At 39.4% G+C, this 19322-nt stretch overlaps 1 long non-coding RNA gene across 1 annotated transcript in view; it reads right to left on the bottom strand.

The window, feature by feature from the left end:
• LOC121042694 (uncharacterized) overlaps positions 1 to 19322 on the bottom strand; it is a 40483-nt gene continuing 21161 nt past the window's right edge. Inside the window, exon 4 of the long non-coding RNA XR_005796387.1 lies at positions 1 to 199. This is a non-coding gene — a long non-coding RNA (uncharacterized LOC121042694). The remainder of the gene's footprint in view (positions 200 to 19322) is intronic.

The following is a 19322-nucleotide window of genomic DNA, read 5'->3' as shown; positions in this document are numbered from 1 at the left end:
GAGATTTTTTTTAAGTTTTTTTCAAAAATCCAAACTACACAGAAGTAAGTAGAACAAAAATTTGAAGTATCTCTTCATGTGCTTATCTCATCCCTTTGCCAGAAGTTATTGATGCTGCTAATTTATTCCAGACTTTCTCTATCCATGTACAAATGTACCACGTTGACTGATGTCTCACTGTTTCTCAAAGGCATGCTCTCTGGAATGGAAGATAATAAAAGAAAATTAATTAATATTAATTGAATAATTACTTTGTGCTACTAACAATTTAGTTTATCGTCCCAGAATGTTATTTTTACCTGAACTTTTTTAGAGAAATTATAAATTAAAACAAAAATTAGGTAGTATGGAATAGAACACGAAATATTCATTGCTTAAAAAGATGATGTAATGGTGCTTTAGGAAAATTTCTTCAGTATGGGACATTTGGGTATGTGACCTTACATGCCTCATCACCCTTGCCCACTTACCATGATTGTTCTCTACCTGTAGGGGCTATTCATTAACAAAAAACCTGTCCTTATACTAAGGGCAAGACTGTTTTTTGTATCTAATCTAAATAATAAGGTGTGTGGTAAGTAGATGTCACCATTCCCATAAAAAGATAGAGTTTCCTTTGGAAAGAATGTGCATCTACTGAGACAGAAAGTAATGTTAGTATTAGTATTAATCTAACAACCAACTTTACTGAGTAACTACTATGTGCCAGGAACTGTTCTGGGTGAAGGAAATAGAACACTAAACAGGCCAAGGAAAGCTACTATTCTAACTGAGCTTACATTCAAATGAGGAGAGGTAAGCAGTACAAATAAATAAGCGGAAGGTTCAGTAGGCTGATTTGACAGGATGTGAATTTTGAATTAGTAGGCCACGAAAGGCCTCTTAAGATGAGGTGACAGGAAGTGGCATGAGGGTGAGCCTTCTAGGCAGACAGGAGAGCTGTCACAAGTGTACTTAGATACAGTGAGCTTGGAACGCTCAGGTGACATGAGGTCCCAATGACTGAAGAGGCCAGATGCATAAGGATCTGTAAACAAAGGTGAGAAGTTGAGAGTTTAAATGCATTGGATGAGATACCACCTCACACCTGTCAGAATGGCTAAAATTAACAACACAAGAAACAACAGGTGTCGGAGAGGATGGGGAGAAAGGGAAACGCTCTTGTACTGTCGGTGGGAATGCAAACTGAGGCAACCACTGTGGGAAACACTATGGAGGTTCCTAAAAAAACTAAATTGCTATGATCCAGCAATTGCACATTTAGGTATTTACCCAAAGAATACAAAAATAAAGATTCAGTGGGGTACATGTGCCCCAATGTTTATAGCAGCATCATCTACAATAGCCAAACTACGGAAACAGTTCAGTGTCTATCGGGTGATGAATGGATAAAGAAGATGTTGTATATATCTATATCATTATCGATATCGATAGTGAAATATTACTCAGCCATCAAAAAAAATGAAATCTTGCCATTTGCAATGAGGTGGGTGGCGCTAGAATGTATTATGCTGAGTGAAATAAGTCAATCAGAAAGACAAATACCGTATGATTTTACTCACATGTAGAATTTAAGAAACAAAACAGATGAACATATGGGAAGGGGGCAGGGAGAAGAGAGGGAAACAAACCACAAGAGACTCTTAACCATAGAGAACAAACTGAAAGTTGCTGGAGGGAAGTGGGTGGCAGATGGGCTAGATGGGTGATAGGTATTAAGGAGGGCACTTGTGATGAGCACTTGGTGCCATATGCAAGTGACAAATCACTGAACTCTACTCCTGAAACCAAAAACAAACAAAACAAACAAAATATGTTGGGAAGCCACTGGAGGATTTTAAGCAGAGATATAGTATGATGTGCTTCCTGTTTTAGAAAATGACTCTCCTTTGTGGAAAAAGAATCACAGGAGGTCAAGATAAGTAACGAGGTGGGTTAGGAGCCAACTGTGGTAAAACAGGCAACGATAATGCTGGCTGGACTTGGGTACCCAGAATCCAGTCCTGTGGTTCTCCAATCTCAAGTTGAGGGTCAAACACAGAAGGACCAAAGAATGGAGATCTGGGGGTAAGAGAAGAAAAATAGGGAAGAGCGGAGGTTGAGCTGTGATTACAACAATTACTATAAATTGCTGTATTTGTAAGCATTTGCAGAGCAGAGCCAGGAAATGTTCTGAGTATTATCTTGCACATTCCTTATGGCAACGCATGAGGTAGGTACTATTATTACCACCTTCTACAGCTGAGCACACTGAAGCACGGGGTGGGTAAGTAAACTGTCCGACCTCCTTGCAGGATGGGATGGAGACAATTCACATCTGGGAGGTTGGCCACCAGCCCCACATTCTAACCCCCTCCCCGAACCATCTGCAAAAGGCAACGGAGGCAATGCTTGCTCTACTCTCCAGAAGGCATAGAGAGATCAGAAGGATAGGTGTTCCTGGGCCCGGTGTGTGTCAGAGCACCCCTGCCATGGCAACTTTGGAAATAATGGCTGTGCATACAGGTAAAGAGATTTGACTGACTGAAAACACACCCTGGTGGCAAAAGGATCTATGAGAACTGAGAGACACCAAGGAAGGGAGACTTCCTCTTGGACCTGGAGACCCGCGAAATTCTGTCAGGCACTACCTCTCAGGGACTCTTAGATCAAACACTTCTCTTCATACAGGGTCACCGGATTCAAATGGTGATGTGTCCTGGCCACTGCCGGTCAGTGGACGGACCAGGAGATGAAGACAGACCAGCTTTCTGCATTTTAACAGTGAAACTTTATGGTTGAGACTCACTGAGCATGACTCTGCTGACAAGATTTTCCAGTTCTCCTCTGCTTGGAGCAAATAGCTATAGCTGAACAATGTCACTTCACCAGTAAGTTTAAAACCCAGTTTTTAGCCAACTAGGTCTAGCTACTTTCTTCACAACAGCATACTACCTCTTCAAAGAATAAACATATGCCATGATTTGGAATAATTTACTATCCCTTACGTCACTTTTGAAATAGAAGTTCCCACAAATACACTGAGTGAAGGCAGAATTATCAGAATCAGAATTTTAAAAATTGGTTGCCTCTTGGGGCGCCTGGGTGGCGCAGTCGGTTAAGCGTCCGACTTCAGCCAGGTCACGATCTCGCGGTCCGTGAGTTCGAGCCCCGGCTCTGGGCTGATGGCTCGGAGCCTGGAGCCTGTTTCCGATTCTGTGTCTCCCTCTCTCTCTGCCCCTCCCCCGTTCATGCTCTGTCTTTCTCTGTCCCAAAAATAAATAAACGTTAAAAATTGGTTGCCTCTAGTTCAAAGGAGATGGGGGGGGGTGCGTGGGTGGCTCAGTCGGTTGAGCATCCGACTTCAGCTCAGGTCATGATCTCACGGTTCGTGGGTTCGAGCCCTGCATGGGGCTCTGTGCTGACAGCTCAGAGCCTGGAGCCTGCTTCCGACTCTGTGTCTCCCTCTCTCTCTGGCCCTCCCCTGCTCATGCTCTGTCTCTCTCTCTCTCAGAAATAAACATTAAAAAAATTCAAAGGAGATAGGAATTTATAGGGATTGGAATGTATAATGATCAATATTTGCCATAATACCTTAGCAGTGCCTTTTAATCATACTACAAATACCTAAGTCCAAAAGATCATCAGGAACGAATACTAGTGGAATGTACTACTGGAGTACTAGTCCCAGTGGAGTCATATTATTGACACTAATCTACTGTGTTGTGGGTTGAATTGTGTCCTCCCTAAAAGATAGGTTGAAAATCCAACTCCTGGTACCTGTGAGTGTGACCTTATTTGGAAATAGGTCCAAATCCTTGCAGATGTAATTAAGATACATATTCAGATGAGGTCACTCTGGAGTAGGATGGACCCTTATTCCAATCTGACTGGTGTCCATATTAGAAAAGAAGAGACACAGGGGTGCCTGGGTGGCTAAGTCAGAAACTCTTGATTTCGGCTCAGGTCATGATCTCACGGTAGTGAGCGTTAAGCTCCATGCTAGACGTGGAGCCTGCTTAAGACTCCCTCTCCTTCTTCTCTGCCCCTCCTGTGTTTGCCCTCTCTCTCTCTCTCTCTCTCTCTCTCTCTCTCTGTCTCTCTCTCTCAAAAAAAAAAAAAAAGAGAGAGAGAGAGAGACAGAAGAGAAAAAAGAGATCCAGAAAGAGTCGTGCAGGAGAAGAAACATCATGTGAAGACACAGATACACATAAGGAAGAAGGTTCCTTGTCATGATGGAGGCAGAGAGTAAAGTCATGCTGCTGCAAGCTAAGGCATGGCTGGGATGACCCACAACCACCAGAAGTGAGAAGAGAGACAACATATCCTGCTGACACCTTATTTCTGGACTTCTAGTCTCTTGTGAGAGAATAAATTTCTGTTACTCTAAGCTACTGGAGTTAGCGGTAATTTGCTACAGCATTCTTAGAAAAACTATAAACGCGTACTGCTAAAGGAATCCTAAGAGACTTTACCGTACTTCAAGCTACATGGTCATTCACATCAGGATGGAAATCACCGTTGCTTCCATTTTCACCAGCCTTTGAAGATAGACACGGTATCTGTTTACTCTTTCTTTTCATAATGTTAGAAATGAATTGCTTTCCTTGTTATTCCAACCCACACAAACCCCTAAGGAATACTACTTAATTCGTAGTTTGGTCAGGTAAGTATCATGGATCTTGCTCATGCTGGTCTGGCGGCATGGTTTCCTCCTAGATCCAGTGAGAAGTCATCCTTACTGTCTTCAAGAAATACATTATCTTCTGAGTCTTACAAAATGTCTGAATAAAACAAAGTCAAGAGGAAAAAATAAAAGCAATTTGGAACCTCATATTCCCATGTCTGCCCTGGAACACTTCCCCGTCTTCCTGCCTCGAACACTGCCATGGACAGTGGTACCCTCTCACCCAGAATCCTCTTTACGACAGTGTTCAGAGAACGAACAGCCGAGATGCCTTCAAAAGATGTATTGAGAAGAAGAGGCTGTTTTGTCCTGGAGAATGGGTGGGGGGACGTAGAGAGGGAGTTTCAGAAACCTACTCATTCAGAAGGGGTCTGAGGAAATTGTGAGGCTGGACGATTTACTCAACCGGTCTATACCTCCGTGTACTCTGCCCTATGAGGTAGCAATAAACAGTACCCACATCGTGGGTTGCTATAAGGAATGTGCAAGATAATACTCAGAACATATTTAGAATTCTCGTATTTGCTGGTGAAAATATGAAATGCCACTTTAGAAAAACAGTTTTCACTTCTTCAAAAGGCTCAACAAAGAGTTACCACAGGACCTGGCAATCTACTTCCAGGCCTATACCCAAGAGGAATGAAACCCACGTCCCCGCAAACGCTCGCACAAATGTTCGTACCGGCATTATTCACAACAGCCAAAAGGGGGAAACAAATTCAGTGTTCATTAATTGATGAATGAGGAAACAAAAGTTGTGTTTCCATACAGGAGAATGTCGTTTGGAAATAAAAACTAAAGTGCTGATACATGTGACAGTACGGGTAAGTCTGGAACACGTTTGGCTAATTGAAAGAAGCCAGTAACGAAAAACCAAATAGGATTCCATTTACATGAAATTTCCAGAATAGGTAAAAGCGACAGAGACAGAAAGTAGACTTGTTTCCAGTGACTGGAGGAGAGGAATGAGGAAGCACGGGGATATTAAAAATATTCTAAATTTAGGGACCGTCCGGGTGGCTCAGTCGGTTAAGCAACTCTGCACAGTGCAGAGCCTGCTTGGAATTCTTCCTCTCTGTCCCTCCCCCATGCTCGGTCTCTCTCTCTCTCTCTCTGAAAATAAATAAATAAACTTAAAAAATGATTTTTAAAATGTTTAAACTTAGATTGTGGTGATAGTTGCACAATTTTGTCAATATACTAAAATCTACTTAGCTGTATACTTTTTTTAAGGTGTACAGTGTGATGTTTTAAAATACATATACAGGGGCGCCTGGGTGGCTCCGTCGGTTAAGCGTCCGATTTCGGCTCAGGTCACGATCTCGCGGTATGTGAGTTCGGGCCCCGAGTCGGGCTCTGTGCTGACTGCTCAGAGCCTGGAGCCTGTTTCCGATACTGTGTCTCCCTCTCTCTCTGACCCTCCCCTGTTCATGCTCTGTCTCTCTCTGTCTCAAAAATAAATAAACGTTAAAAAAAAATTAAAAAAATAAAATAAAATACATATACATTACAAAATGATTACCACAATCGAAATAATTAACATGTTCATCACATCACAGAGCTTTCTGTGAGTGTGAGAGAAAAGTTAAAATCTAGTCTCTTAGCAAATTTTAAGTAAACAAAACAGTATAATTAAGTACAGCCATCACACTGTATGTTAGATCTCCAGAATGTATTCATTTTGCAAACCTGAAACTTTATATTCTCTGATGAACTTTTCTCCATTTCTACCCACCCCCCCCCCCCCCCCATCCCTGATTACCACCATTCTGTTCTCTGTTTGGATGAATTCGACTTTTTCAGATTCCACAAGTAAGTGAGATCATGCAGTATTTGTATTTCTGTGTCCGGCTTATTTCCCTTTAGCATAATGCTCTCTGGTCTCATCCTTGTTGTCATAAATGGCAAGCTTTCTTTGTTTTTTAAGGCTGAATAATATTCCATCTCTATACATACCACATTTTCTTGATCCATTCATATGTCAATGCTTAGGTAGACTTCATTTCACGTCTATTATGAATAATGCTGCAGTGAACATATCTCTTCCAGATACCAATTTCATTCCCTTTAGAATATACTGGGAGGTTGGGTTGCCAGATCATGCAATAGCTATATTTTTAATCTTTTGAGGAACCTCCATACTGTTTTCCAAAATGAAAGTACCAATTCCTACTAACAGTGCACAAGGATTCTTTTTCTCCCCCACATTGTCACCAACACTTGGTTTTTTGTTTTGTTGTTGTTTATATTTTTTAAAAAGCCATTTGAAGAGGCATGGGGTGATGACTCATTGTGATTTGGATTTGCCTTTCCTTGTGATCAGTGATATTGAATGCCTTTTTATATACCTCTTGGCCATTATATATATTCTTTTGAAAACTGTCTATTCAGGTCCTTCGCCCATTTTTTTCACTGGGTTATTTATTTCCTTGCTACTGCATTGTTTTAGCTCCTTATATATTTGTATATGAACTCCTTATCAGATGTATGGTTTGCAAATATTTTCTCCCACTCCATGCGTTGTCTCTTTACTCTGTCGATTGTTTCCTTTCTTGTGCAAAAGCTTTTTAGTTTGATGCAACCTTATTTATTTTTGCTTTTGTGATCGGTGTTTTGTTGCCATATTCAAAAAAACCATTGCCAGACCGATATCGAAAAGATTTTCACCTATGTTTTCTTCCAGTAGTTTTAGTTTCCAGACCAATATTTATTAAATAATATTTATTATTAATATTATCAAATGGGTAAATGGTATCATATGTGAACTATATGCCAATAAAGCTGGTTTTTAAAAATCAGTTCAAAAAAAGAATAAGCCAATGACTTATAAAAGATTATACTTGGGGTGCCTGGGTGGCTCAGTCAGTTAAGCATCTGACTTTGGCTCAGGTCATGATCTCATGGCTCGTGAGTTTGAGCCCTGCACTGGGCTCTGTGCTGACAGCTCAGAGCCTGGAGCCTGCTTCAGATTCTGTGTCTCCCTCTCTCTCTGCCCTTCCCCTGCTCATTCTCTCTCTCTCTCTCTCTCTCTCTCAAAAATCAATAACCATTAAACATTTTTTAAAATAAAATAACAGATTATACTGTATTTTAATGTAACAGAAAAAGTAATTTGAAACTGTATTCACTGGGATGCCTGGGTGGTTCAGTTGGTTAAGTGGGTCTGACTTCGACTCAGGTCAATATCTCATGGTTCATGAGTTTGAGCCCCACATGTCTGTCTCCCTCTCTCTCTCTCTCTCTCTCTCTCTGCCCCTTCCCCACTTGCGCTCTCTCTCTCTCTCTAAAAATAAATAAATAAGCTGTAAAAACAAAAAAATCCCCAAAATACTACACATTTACAGACAAATGAGCAAACTTAAAAACAAAAAAACTGTGTATTCATTTCCTAGAGCCGCCATAGCAAAGTACCACAAACCGGGTGGCTTAAAACAACAGCAATTTATTATCCCATAGTTCGGGAAGGCTAGAAGTTCAAAGTCCAAGTGTCAGCCAGATTGGTTTTTTCTGAGAAAGAATCTTTTCCTTGCCTATTTCCTAGCTCCTGGGGGATGCCAATCATGTTTGGCATTCTGTCTTATACATGCATGCCTCCAGTTTCTGTCTTCATATTTATATGGCCTTCTCCTTCTTGTCTTCATATGGCCACCTTCCCTCTTTCTCTCTGTCTTCTCTTCTTATAAAGACACCAGTTATATTGGATTGGGGCCTAGCCTTAAGATGTCATCTTAGTCTAATTACAGCTGCAAAGACCCTCTTTCCAAAGAAGGTCACATTCACAGGTACTGGGGATGAAAACTTTGACATATCTTTTGGGGGGACAAAACTCATTCTGTAACAGACTGTCCGTTATTTCAATTGATTCTCTTATCTAGTCCCTTGTTTTCAATAGTTCAATGTTAAGAATGAAGTAGGTACTAAATAAATATTCATTGACTGATTAAACCATTCAATCTATAGAGCTGTCTACTTTAATTTGAAAGACCTTTAGGGATAGAGTCTATAATCTTACTTGAATTTATGTCCTAATGTTTAATTAAAGGAGTACTTCCTTCTAATCAAAGGCTTTGCATTTGCATTCTTTGCCAAAATAACTAGCTGATGGATTGTTTGCTGAATTGATCCAATCAGTCATTTAGGTGGAACTCTGTTAACTGGTGAACTCAGTCAGAATGATCTTGAAGGTATAGCCATGTTGACTCACTTTTAAAACAGTTTAAGCTCATTTCCTCTTGCTTTGTCCTCTGTGGAGATAGAGAATGTTCTTCTGATAGTAATCCTTTATCCTTCTAATATCCAGACCAACAATCCCAAATTCTGTAACCTTTCATTTGAGTCCATACATGGATTTTTAAGACCCACCAAATACATAAGAAATATTTATCTGATAAATTTTATTTAAAAGGTAACTAATTACACTGCCCTCTATACCTATGTTACTATACATTAAAAAGAAAAACACATAAAAATTTCACTTAGACTTCTTCAAATATTGTATGCTTGTTGAAAGACTTTTTTTTTTACCATGGATCACAAGCCATTTGCTATTTTTTCATCTATATTACCCCCCCACCACCAGCTTTCTTGACATTTCTTCCATGATTAAAAGGCATAATCATCTTCTAAGATTAAAAAGCATAACTTTGGACTACCAAAAGTAAAATATTTGGCTTCAGAATTTTTCTGTTTATCATTATAAACAAACATATACCTTTTTTTGAAAATTCCGGAGGTAATTGACTAAAACATACCTTCACTTGTACTTTAATTCTTAATTATCTTGCAAAAGGAAGTTACGTATAACTTCTTTGTTCAGGTATGTGGAATGTTGAGTCAATACTAGAAAACCTGTTCTGAAATATATTAGAGATGGCCCATCTACTCTTTGTATTTATATCACTACCTGGGTCTTCATTGCAGCTTACATTTCATTTTAAGTAGGTTGAACATAAAATAAATTTGAATATTAGGCATAAGTGTGTGTTGTTTGGGAGGAACCATTTTACTAAATATATTCAGAACCATAAAATATTTTATTGATTCTGGTTCATTTACAGAACAGGAAGTAGAAATAGAGCCAATCATTTTAAGGGCTGTAAATGGCTTTTTAGAGCATTCCAAATGTATAGGAAAACATCTAAATGTATTTCATCTTGTTTCTGAGAAACATTTTATTTAATTTAGAGCAATTAACTATGAGAAAGAATCGATGTTTCACTAGATAAAGAGGAAGATTTTCTTTATATGTGGCATGAAGAGAAGGTTTACAATGATTTTTTTTCTTTTTTTCTTTTTCTTTTTCTTTTTTTTTTCTTTTTTTTTTTTTTTTACCTTACAGTCCTGTGAATGGGAATCTCTCCCAGTGCTGTGTATCATTGATCCTGTCTCCATTTCTGCCTCCTGGATTCTGTTCCCAGCTCCTATCCGTCCTGCCTTCTTCTCTGGTTCTCAACTTAATTCTCTTACAGTTACAAGCCAGTTATAGGCTAACTTCACTAGGGAAACTTTTTGTACTGAATACCTGGGCGTTTGCCTGGATTCGAAGAGGGGACAGGGAAGGAATGATCTGGTCTGTTATCGCTGGACTGATGGTCTCATAAAGCACTCTACACAATGTACTATCTTTTACTAGGAAGTAGACTTAAGATTTATATTTTTCTCCTAACGTGAACAACAAGTGGATGCTTTATGTGCAGTTGTATTAGGAATGCCCCTATATGCTACCCAGATCTCTCAAGCGGACGTATGTGGAGCTTTTAACAGAATTATTGTTGGGGTAATTCAGATGAAAATCAACGAGGGCCTTCCTTAGAGTCTCCATTTTAGGTGCAACTATGTCCCTCTCCTGAAATGAGAGTACTTTGAAAACAGAGGTCATGACCCACTCATCCCAGTATTTTCAGTGCCTAGAAAATGTCTTCAAAATTGGGAATTCAATAAATACTACTTGTTGTTTTGCCTCTGCTTTTGATTGCATATATCACAAATAAAGCTCAAACCTTCTGAATACTCTCCCCCTTCCAGAGGTAAAAGCTATTATGAATATAATGTTTATTTTTCCTGAAGATATTTTTATACTTTTTTAATATAATAGATCATATATCCGTATACAGGATGATACTGATTTAATAAGTAATTACACCTTATATAAACGGTATCAGATAATAGATGTTATTTTATAACATTTTTGTTCAACATCACATTTTCAAAATATATCCATGTTGGAATGCTTTTCTCTCTAGTTAATTGATTTTAAATTTTTTTTTTTAACGTTTATTTATTTTTTTGGGATAGAGAGAGACAGAGCATGAACGGGGGAGGGGCAGAGAGAGAGGGAGACACAGAATCCGAAACAGGCTCCAGGCTCTGAGCCATCAGCCCAGAGCATGACGCGGGGCTCGAACTCCCGGACCGCGAGATCGTGACCTGGCTGAAGTCGGACGCTTAACCGACTGCGCCACCCAGGCGCCCCTAGTTAATTGATTTTAACTACGGCCTATTATTTGACTATACTTAAATGTTGAATTTTGTCAAATGCTTATGTGTCCATTCATATATTTACATTTTTTTCCTCTTTAATCTGGAAATATGATGTGTTGTGTGAATGCACTTGTTTCTGGTGGGAAATCATTTTTGCATTTCAGGAATGCATGCTATATTCTCTTTGGTCTGATATTAACATTTCTAGAATAACTTTATTTTGATTATGATTTTCAGAGTACATACTCAACTATTTGTTCCATTTCTTGATTATTAATTCTTCTATATGTTCTCAGTAACACATTTTTAGTCTAGTTTGAGACTAGACTTTGATACTAGACTAGACTCTTTTAATAAGAGAGTTGAATATGTTTATACTTGTGATTGACATACTTGGCCGTATTTCTATTTTTTCCATTTTTTGCTTTCCAATTAATATTTTGTATTTGCATTTTTTCTCTAACATTCTTCCACTTATGGATCATTAATACTTTCTAATGCTGTTTAGTTTCTATATGATTTGGAAGCTATTGATTTCATTTCTTTTAGTAGTTACTTTAAATTTTTGACAGAAAAACTTAGTTTAAGACCTTTAAGAACTTAGTTAAAAACTTCAGCTAAGAAATGGTGAAGATATTAGAGAAAATATTTGTAAAACATTATATCCAGAAAGGGACTTGTATTCAGAATATACAGAGAACTTTCTAAACTGAACAATAATTAGAAAACAAAGCCACCCAGTTTAAAAGATGGGTAAGCGATCAGAATAGACACTTCACCAAAGAAGATATACAGATGGCATAAATGAAACTATAGTGATGAATATATGTCATTATGCAAATTGTTTTTAAATAATTAATAATTACTTAAAGTTATGTATTAATTCAAATCCCAGAGAACTGTACAACACAAAGAGAGGATCTTAACATAACTATCAACTATACTTAATAATAATATATTGGGGTGCCTGGGTGGCTCAGTCTGACTCCTGATTTTGGCTCAGGTCATGATCTCATGGTTGTGCCATCAAGACTTATGTCAGGCTCTGTGCTGGGTATGGAACCTGCTTAAGATACTCTCTCCCTCTCTCTCTGCCTCTCCCCTGCTCATGCATACTCTCTCAAGATTAAAAAAAAAAATCAATATTGGTTCATTCATTATAACAAATATACCACATTAAAGCAAAATGTTAATAATAAACCAAACTCTGCATGTACACAAGGGGTAGGAGTAGGTAGGTATATGGAAATCTATGTACAATCTGTTCAATTATTCTGTAAATCTAAAACTGTACTAAAATAACACAGTTTATTATTTATTTTTTTAATTGTTTTAGGTCATCTATATACATAAGATGTATAATAAGATACATAAAATTATCTATATACATAAGTTAATCTCTTTATGGAGAAATAATATTGTTTTTAACAAATGGTAATAGAACATCTATATGCCAAAAAAAGTGAACTTAAACCCTTACTTACTACCATACAAAATATTTAGCTTAAAAAGGATTATAGACCTAAATGTATAACCTAAAACCATAAAACTTCTGGAAGAAAACACAGGAGAAAAATGTATGTTAGGTTAGGCAATAATTTCTTAGTTTTCACAAAAAATGCAAATCATAAAAAAAAAAAATGGATAGGGGCGCCTGGGTGGCGCAGTCGGTTAAGCGTCCGACTTCAGCCAGGTCACGATCTCGCGGTCCGTGAGTTCGAGCCCTGCGTCGGGCTCTGGGCTGATGGCTCAGAGCCTGGAGCCTGTTTCTGATTCTGTGTCTCCCTCTCTCTCTGCCCCTCCCCCGTTCATGCTCTGTCTCTCTCTGTTGCAAAAATAAATAAACGTTGAAAAAAAAATGGATAAATTGGAATTCCTCAAAATTTAAAACTACTTTTCAAAATACACTGCTAAGAAAATTAGAAGATTGGGGTGCCTGGTTGGCTCAGTCAGCTAACATTAGACTCTTGATTTGGGCTCAGGTCATGATCTCACAGTTCATGGGATCAAGCCCCACCTTGGGTTCTATGCTGACAGTGTAAAGCCTACTTGGGATTCTCTTTCTCCCTCTCTCTCTGCCCCTCTCTTGCTCATGCTCTCTCTCTCTCTCTCTCTCAAAAAAATAAATAATTTTTTAAAAAGAAAAGAAAAATAGAAGACACAAACTGAGAAAATATTTGAAAAATAAATATCTGATCAACGACTTAAATCTAGAATATATGAAGAACTCCTACAATTCACTGATAAGTAGACCAAAAAATGTTTTCAATAGTCAAAAGATTTGAACAGACAGTTCATTTAAGAAGTGTGGATAGTAGGGGCGCCTGGGTGGCGCAGTCGGTTAAGCGTCCGACTTCAGCCAGGTCACGATCTCGCGGTCCGTGAGTTCGAGCCCCGCGTCGGGCTCTGGGCTGATGGCTCAGAGCCTGGAGCCTGTTTCCAATTCTGTGTCTCCCTCTCTCTCTGCCCCTCCCCCGTTCATGCTCTGTCTCTCTCTGTCCCAAAAATAAATAAACGTTGAAAAAAAAAAAATTTAAAAAAAAAAAGAAGTGTGGATAGCAAATATGCACATAAAATGATGCTCAACACCATCATTCATTACAGAAGTACAAATTAAAAACACAATGAAAAGGCACTGTATCTCTACTAGAATGACAATTAAAAACAAAAACAAAAACAGACCAGACCAAATCCTAGAAAAGTATGAAGTAACTGGAACTTTTGTACATTGTTCTTAGGAATGTAAAATAGTACAGTTGCTTTGGAAAACAATTTGGTAGTTCCATATAAAGTTAAATATTTACCTACCCTAAAACCCAGCGATTACACTTCTAGGCCTTTACCCTTGAGAAACAAAAACAAATGTCTACATAAAGACCTGTACACGAATGTTCATAGAAGAGTTGCTACAAATGGCAATAAAACAGAGATATCGCAAGTTATAATACATATCCATACAAGGAAAAATATTTGGCAATACTGTTCATTGCTTTACCAGCTTTTGGGACGGGCAGAATGCGATAGGATCATGGATCCCACAGATCCCATGTGCTACACCCACACTTGCTACAAAATGGATGCATTGTTGTGAGGTGATTTGTGTGATACTGTTTCACCGAATTAGACAATCTATATCATCTGAGAATCTAAGGACAGGAAGGATAAACTCTACCCAGAAGATATGTCAATTCTAGCCAAAATGAAATGCTGCCCCTCCTAGGCAAGATAGGGACTCGTGTAATCAAAAAGCAAGTTGGTCTCTTTAAGACATAGCGCAAAAATGGGCTCAGCTTTGGTCGCTGTGGTGGCAGATTACACCTTGGCCATAGCAGTAGCTGGATCAAGTTTGGCGGGTGGGAGTCCATTTGCATGGACTCTGTCCCTGCCCCTATGGCTGCTCCATTCAGAAGCCCACTGTTGCAGCAATGGATTAGCTAATGACGACAGCTTCTGGCCAAAACAAAATCGCTGAGTCATTCTGATGCTTGGCTGGTTCCTCTCTTTCATGTTGGATATTCTCTGTTCCATACTAATTGTCATGTAAAGATACTCATGCCAGTTTCCCTAAGTCCAGGCACATGCTTCTTCTCCCGAATTCCTTCTCCTCAACCCTCCAGTCTCCGTCCTCCCAGGTTCCTGGGCAACTAGCCAAACCATTCATCACTGTTCATAAGTCCATGTATACTTTGTTGCGTTACTTCACTTTCCACACGAAACAGATGTTCCACTCAAAGCTCTTCCCATTGAGAGGATCTCCTCACACAACGCTCTTTTAGGGCCACTCCTGAATAGTCCACTTTTATTTTATTTAATTTTTTTTAATTTTTTTTTCAATGTTTTTTATTTATTTTTGGGACAGAGAGAGACAGAGCATGAATGGGGGAGGGGCAGAGAGAGAGAGGGAGACACAGCATCGGAAACAGGCTCCAGGCTCCGAGCCACCAGCCCAGAGCCCAACGCGGGGCTCGAACTCACGGACCGCGAGATGGTGACCTGGCTGAAGTCAGACGCTTAACCGACTGCGCCACCCAGGCGCCCCCGAATAGTCCACTTTTAACTTTAACCCACATAGAAAGTCAATTCATCCCTAACTTATGCTTGACCTTTCTCCTTCTTCCTCACCTTTCTTCTCCTTCCCCCCCCCCCCCCCCCCCCCCCCCCGTGTAGCCATACATAGCGGATGATATGGAGTCCTGGGCCACGTGCTGTTGAAGGCTTCCTATAGTTCTGGACCCAATCTTGTCTGATCCTCCTTCCACATTATTAATGGATTGCACCGAGCCTTCCTGACATTATATCATGATGGCTCTGACAGAACCCAGCTCATAAGAGTCAGCTCTGATCACTTGGTTATTTGAGTTTCCATGATCAGATGCTTCTTCTCATCAGGACTCAGGAACACTCCAGGGGCTATTTTTAAAGTGGAGTATAGTTTCACTTCGGCAGAGGTCATGGCCTCCCTCTGAAAACTTAGGAATCTTGGTTGTGATTTTCCTATTGGGGCTTGCCTTAAATTCGAGAGACTTTTCGTACCACAGACAGCTTTAATACCATTGGACTTGCAAGGTTATATGAAGGTTAAGTGGTCCATGTGGCCAGACCGCTTGCCCCACAGCCTAGACCTGCTGCAGAACCTTTTCCTTCCTGGGCCCGACTTGGTAAATAAATCACAGCAATTTTCTCAAGTGTGAAATACGCTTCCTCCAGAATGCAAGAAGGCCTACCAAGCACTGTGCTTTCTTCTCGCTGATGGCAAAAGCCATCTAGTTCCATGGTCCAGATAGTTACTTACTACTTCCCTTAAATCTCTCAACTCCTGAGATATTATTCTTGCCAGTGTGTTCTTTTCTACTAGTATCAAATCCAGGGTCATCACCGGAAAGAAATTTAATTCTTTCACTGCTACATCAGCCTGGAGATATCAGGACTCCACGGACTAGCAGTGACGGAGTTCTCACTGTCAGCTGGTCAGGAAGTAATCCAGCTTTAATTTCCCATTGTAGAGTCTGCTTCCTGGGACCACTTCCCATCCCCAACGGTCCTATGTCAGGCTCCCTGGAAACAGACTCAGAGACAGAGATTTGCATGCCGAAGAGTTTTTGAGAAGTTCTATAAGTAGAAAGGAAAGCAGCACGGGGCAGGAGGAAAGTTGAAGTGAGATGCATTTGTAGCATAGGCCTCAGCAGATCCCATGAAGTGTTATGAAGTTGGATGACACTTCAGAGTTGTCCAGTTCTGGGGCAAATAAACCAGACTTTTGTATTCCCACATCAACCAGTTATTGAATATAGGCTACTTCTGAAAAAGGGCCTACTCACTCTGAGCAGCAATGGAATTTTTTTCTTGTAAGTCTAAAATTGGGGTGTCTGGGTGGCTCAGTCAGTTAAGCATCCAACTCTTTTTTTTTTTTTAATTTTTTTTTTTTAACGTTTATTTATTTTTGAGACAGAGAGAGACAGAGCATGAACGGGGGAGGGGCAGAGAGAGAGGGAGACACAGAATCGGAAGCAGGCTCCAGGCTCTGAGCTGTCAGCCCAGAGCCCGACGCGGGGCTCGAACTCATGGACCTCAAGATCGTGACCTGAGTCGAAGTCGGAGGCTTAACCGACTGAGCCACCCAGGCGCCCCTAAGCATCCAACTCTTGATAGCGGCTCAGGTCATGATCTCGCCATCATGGGATTGAGCCCCATGTAAGCTTCCACATTCAGCATGCGTTCTCTCAAATAAAGATTCTCTATCTTTCTGCCCCTCACCCCCTTGTGCTCTCTCTCTCTTTCTCAAAATACATAAACATTTTTTTAAAATAAAATAAAATTTTTTTAAGTCTGAAATTATTCAAAATTATTTTTGCTCAGATCACAAAGCCCTTAACTCTGGCTACACATTAACCACCCCTATTTTATATTTTGTACACACATACATTGTATTTTCCAATTAGTATATTATTGAATTTACTCATTTGCTCAAATTTTGGCTCAAAATTATCCCTCCTGCTTAGTGGTTGTTTTGGTATCTGATTGTTGCAATCTCTCTTAGTCTTTGTATGCCTGAAATGTCTTCATTTTGACCTCAATATTAAATGATAATTCAATTAGGTATAAAATTCTATGTTGGTAGTTATTTTTCCTAAACTGATTATATTGGTGCATCTCTGACATATACTGTTTCTGAGAAGTTTTTCTCTGAGAGTTATTCTTCCTTTGCATTTGCTGCAATGTATTCTTTTCTTTCTGCAACTGTTGTTAGATGTATACAGGAGCCTGTCCTTGTATTCTCCAGGTTCTTAAATATTCTTTCATATATATACTTCTCATCTCTAACACCATTGTTTTCTGGGTGAATTATTTATTACTCTCTTCCAATTTACTAATTCTTCCTTGCCTGTGTCTAACCTAGAGTGTATTCAGGGGCATCTGGATAGCTTGGTCTTTAAGCATCTGACTTTAGCTGAGGTCATGATCCCATAGTTCGTGAGTTTGAGCCCCACGTCAGGCTGTGTGCTGACAGCTCAGAGCCTAGAGCCTGCTTCAGATTCTGTGTCTCCCTCTCTCTCCACCTTCCTCTGCTCACACTCTGTCTCTCTCTCTCTCTCAAAAATAAACATTAAAAAAAAAAAACTTCAGAGTGTTTTCCACCTGTAGAGTTTTTAATTTCACTGCCTATCGTATTCATTTTCAGAATTTTTAACTAACTCTTTTTCATATCCAGCTCTTTTTTTTGTTTCCTTTTATCCTGGGTTTTATTTAATTATTTCTTTGTTCTTTATGGATGTTATTCCTTTAGTCATCTCCCTGAACATCCTAAGCATATTTATTTTAAGCTACTTATCAGGTTGTCCTACTACATTAACTATTATGTACTGAATTAATATACAAGGTTTTTATTTTCTTGACTACTTTTTTAATAATAGGGTTTTTTTTTTTCCTTCTCCCTGGGGTTTCAGGAGCCATCAGTGGTCTCCAGGATTCCTTTCTCTGTTTATTCCTCTATGTCTAGTTTTGTGGTGCTTTTACTCTGTCCCCCAAATCCCTCATATCAAAGCCACATCTTTTTTATTTCTTTGAGTTTTTATTTATTTATTTTGACAGAGAGAACGAGCAGGGGAGGGGCAGAGAGAGAAAGAGAATCCTAAGCAGGCTCTGAGCTGTCAGCCTGGAGCCCAACGCGGGGTTCCGACTCACAAACCATGAGATCACGACTCAAGCCGAAACCAGGAGTCAGGTACTTAACCGCTCAAGCCACCAAGATGCCCGAAGGCCACAACTTACATTGAAGACTAGATACTATAAAGCAGTTGCTGTCACAAAGTCATCTGGGGGCTCAATTCCTTTTCTGGTCACAAGCCTGTGTTTTTTTTTCTTCTGTCTTCCACAGTTTCATATGAGCCCAGATTTTTTTCCCCCTTTCACAAGAGAGTGGCTTCTCACCCAGCCCTGATTTCAATTAGTGAGCTTGGTTCTTCTTTCTACCAACCTCACAGGGAGCAATTTACTCCACAAGCATCAACTACCAGGCTTTGCGCCCAGAGACAGTCGGGCCTGTTCCCTCATCTGTGCCTCTGCCGACCACCAATCGTTTCTATGTTGTATCTGTTCCACAGAGACACTTGCTTTACTTTATTGTTTTTAGTACAGCTGTATCTTTTTAAATTTTACTTTAAAAATTTTATCTATCATCGCTGTGTATTTGGAACTAAGGAGTGCTTCAAAGTATAAATTCACAGGGCCATTTGTATAAAAGTCGATAAATATTTGTTTTGAAACATTTGTTGAATGAATAAACGAAATGCTCTTTGCATTGTTAGAAGTCCCCCAGGGCCTTTGTGCTAGTCTCTCAGCCTAGAATGAACTTTGCCTCTTTTCAATCCTACTCATTATTCAAATATTATTTCCCCTACAAAGATTTCCCTGATGACCATATGCCCTACACAAAATTAATTATTTTCACTCTGCTTTCTCCTTGCATTTATTACAAATCTTTTATAGCATATTTCATATCATATAACAATTATCTTTATGTCTGTCACCTCAGCTAATTGCAAAACTCCACCTTATTTAACTCCGCATTCTTTGTGCCTCGCACAGTAGACTGCATTTTTACGTTTTCAAGTGTTTGTAAAGTTAATCGTTATGAACCGCAGACGAAAAGAATATACTATTTTAATCATTAAACTGT

Source organism: Herpailurus yagouaroundi, unplaced genomic scaffold (genome assembly GCF_014898765.1).
Source record: "Herpailurus yagouaroundi ecotype Mexico unplaced genomic scaffold, PumYag 186, whole genome shotgun sequence".
Classification (NCBI taxonomy): Eukaryota; Metazoa; Chordata; class Mammalia; order Carnivora; family Felidae; genus Herpailurus; species Herpailurus yagouaroundi.
This window is presented reverse-complemented; position numbering and strand designations above follow the sequence as displayed.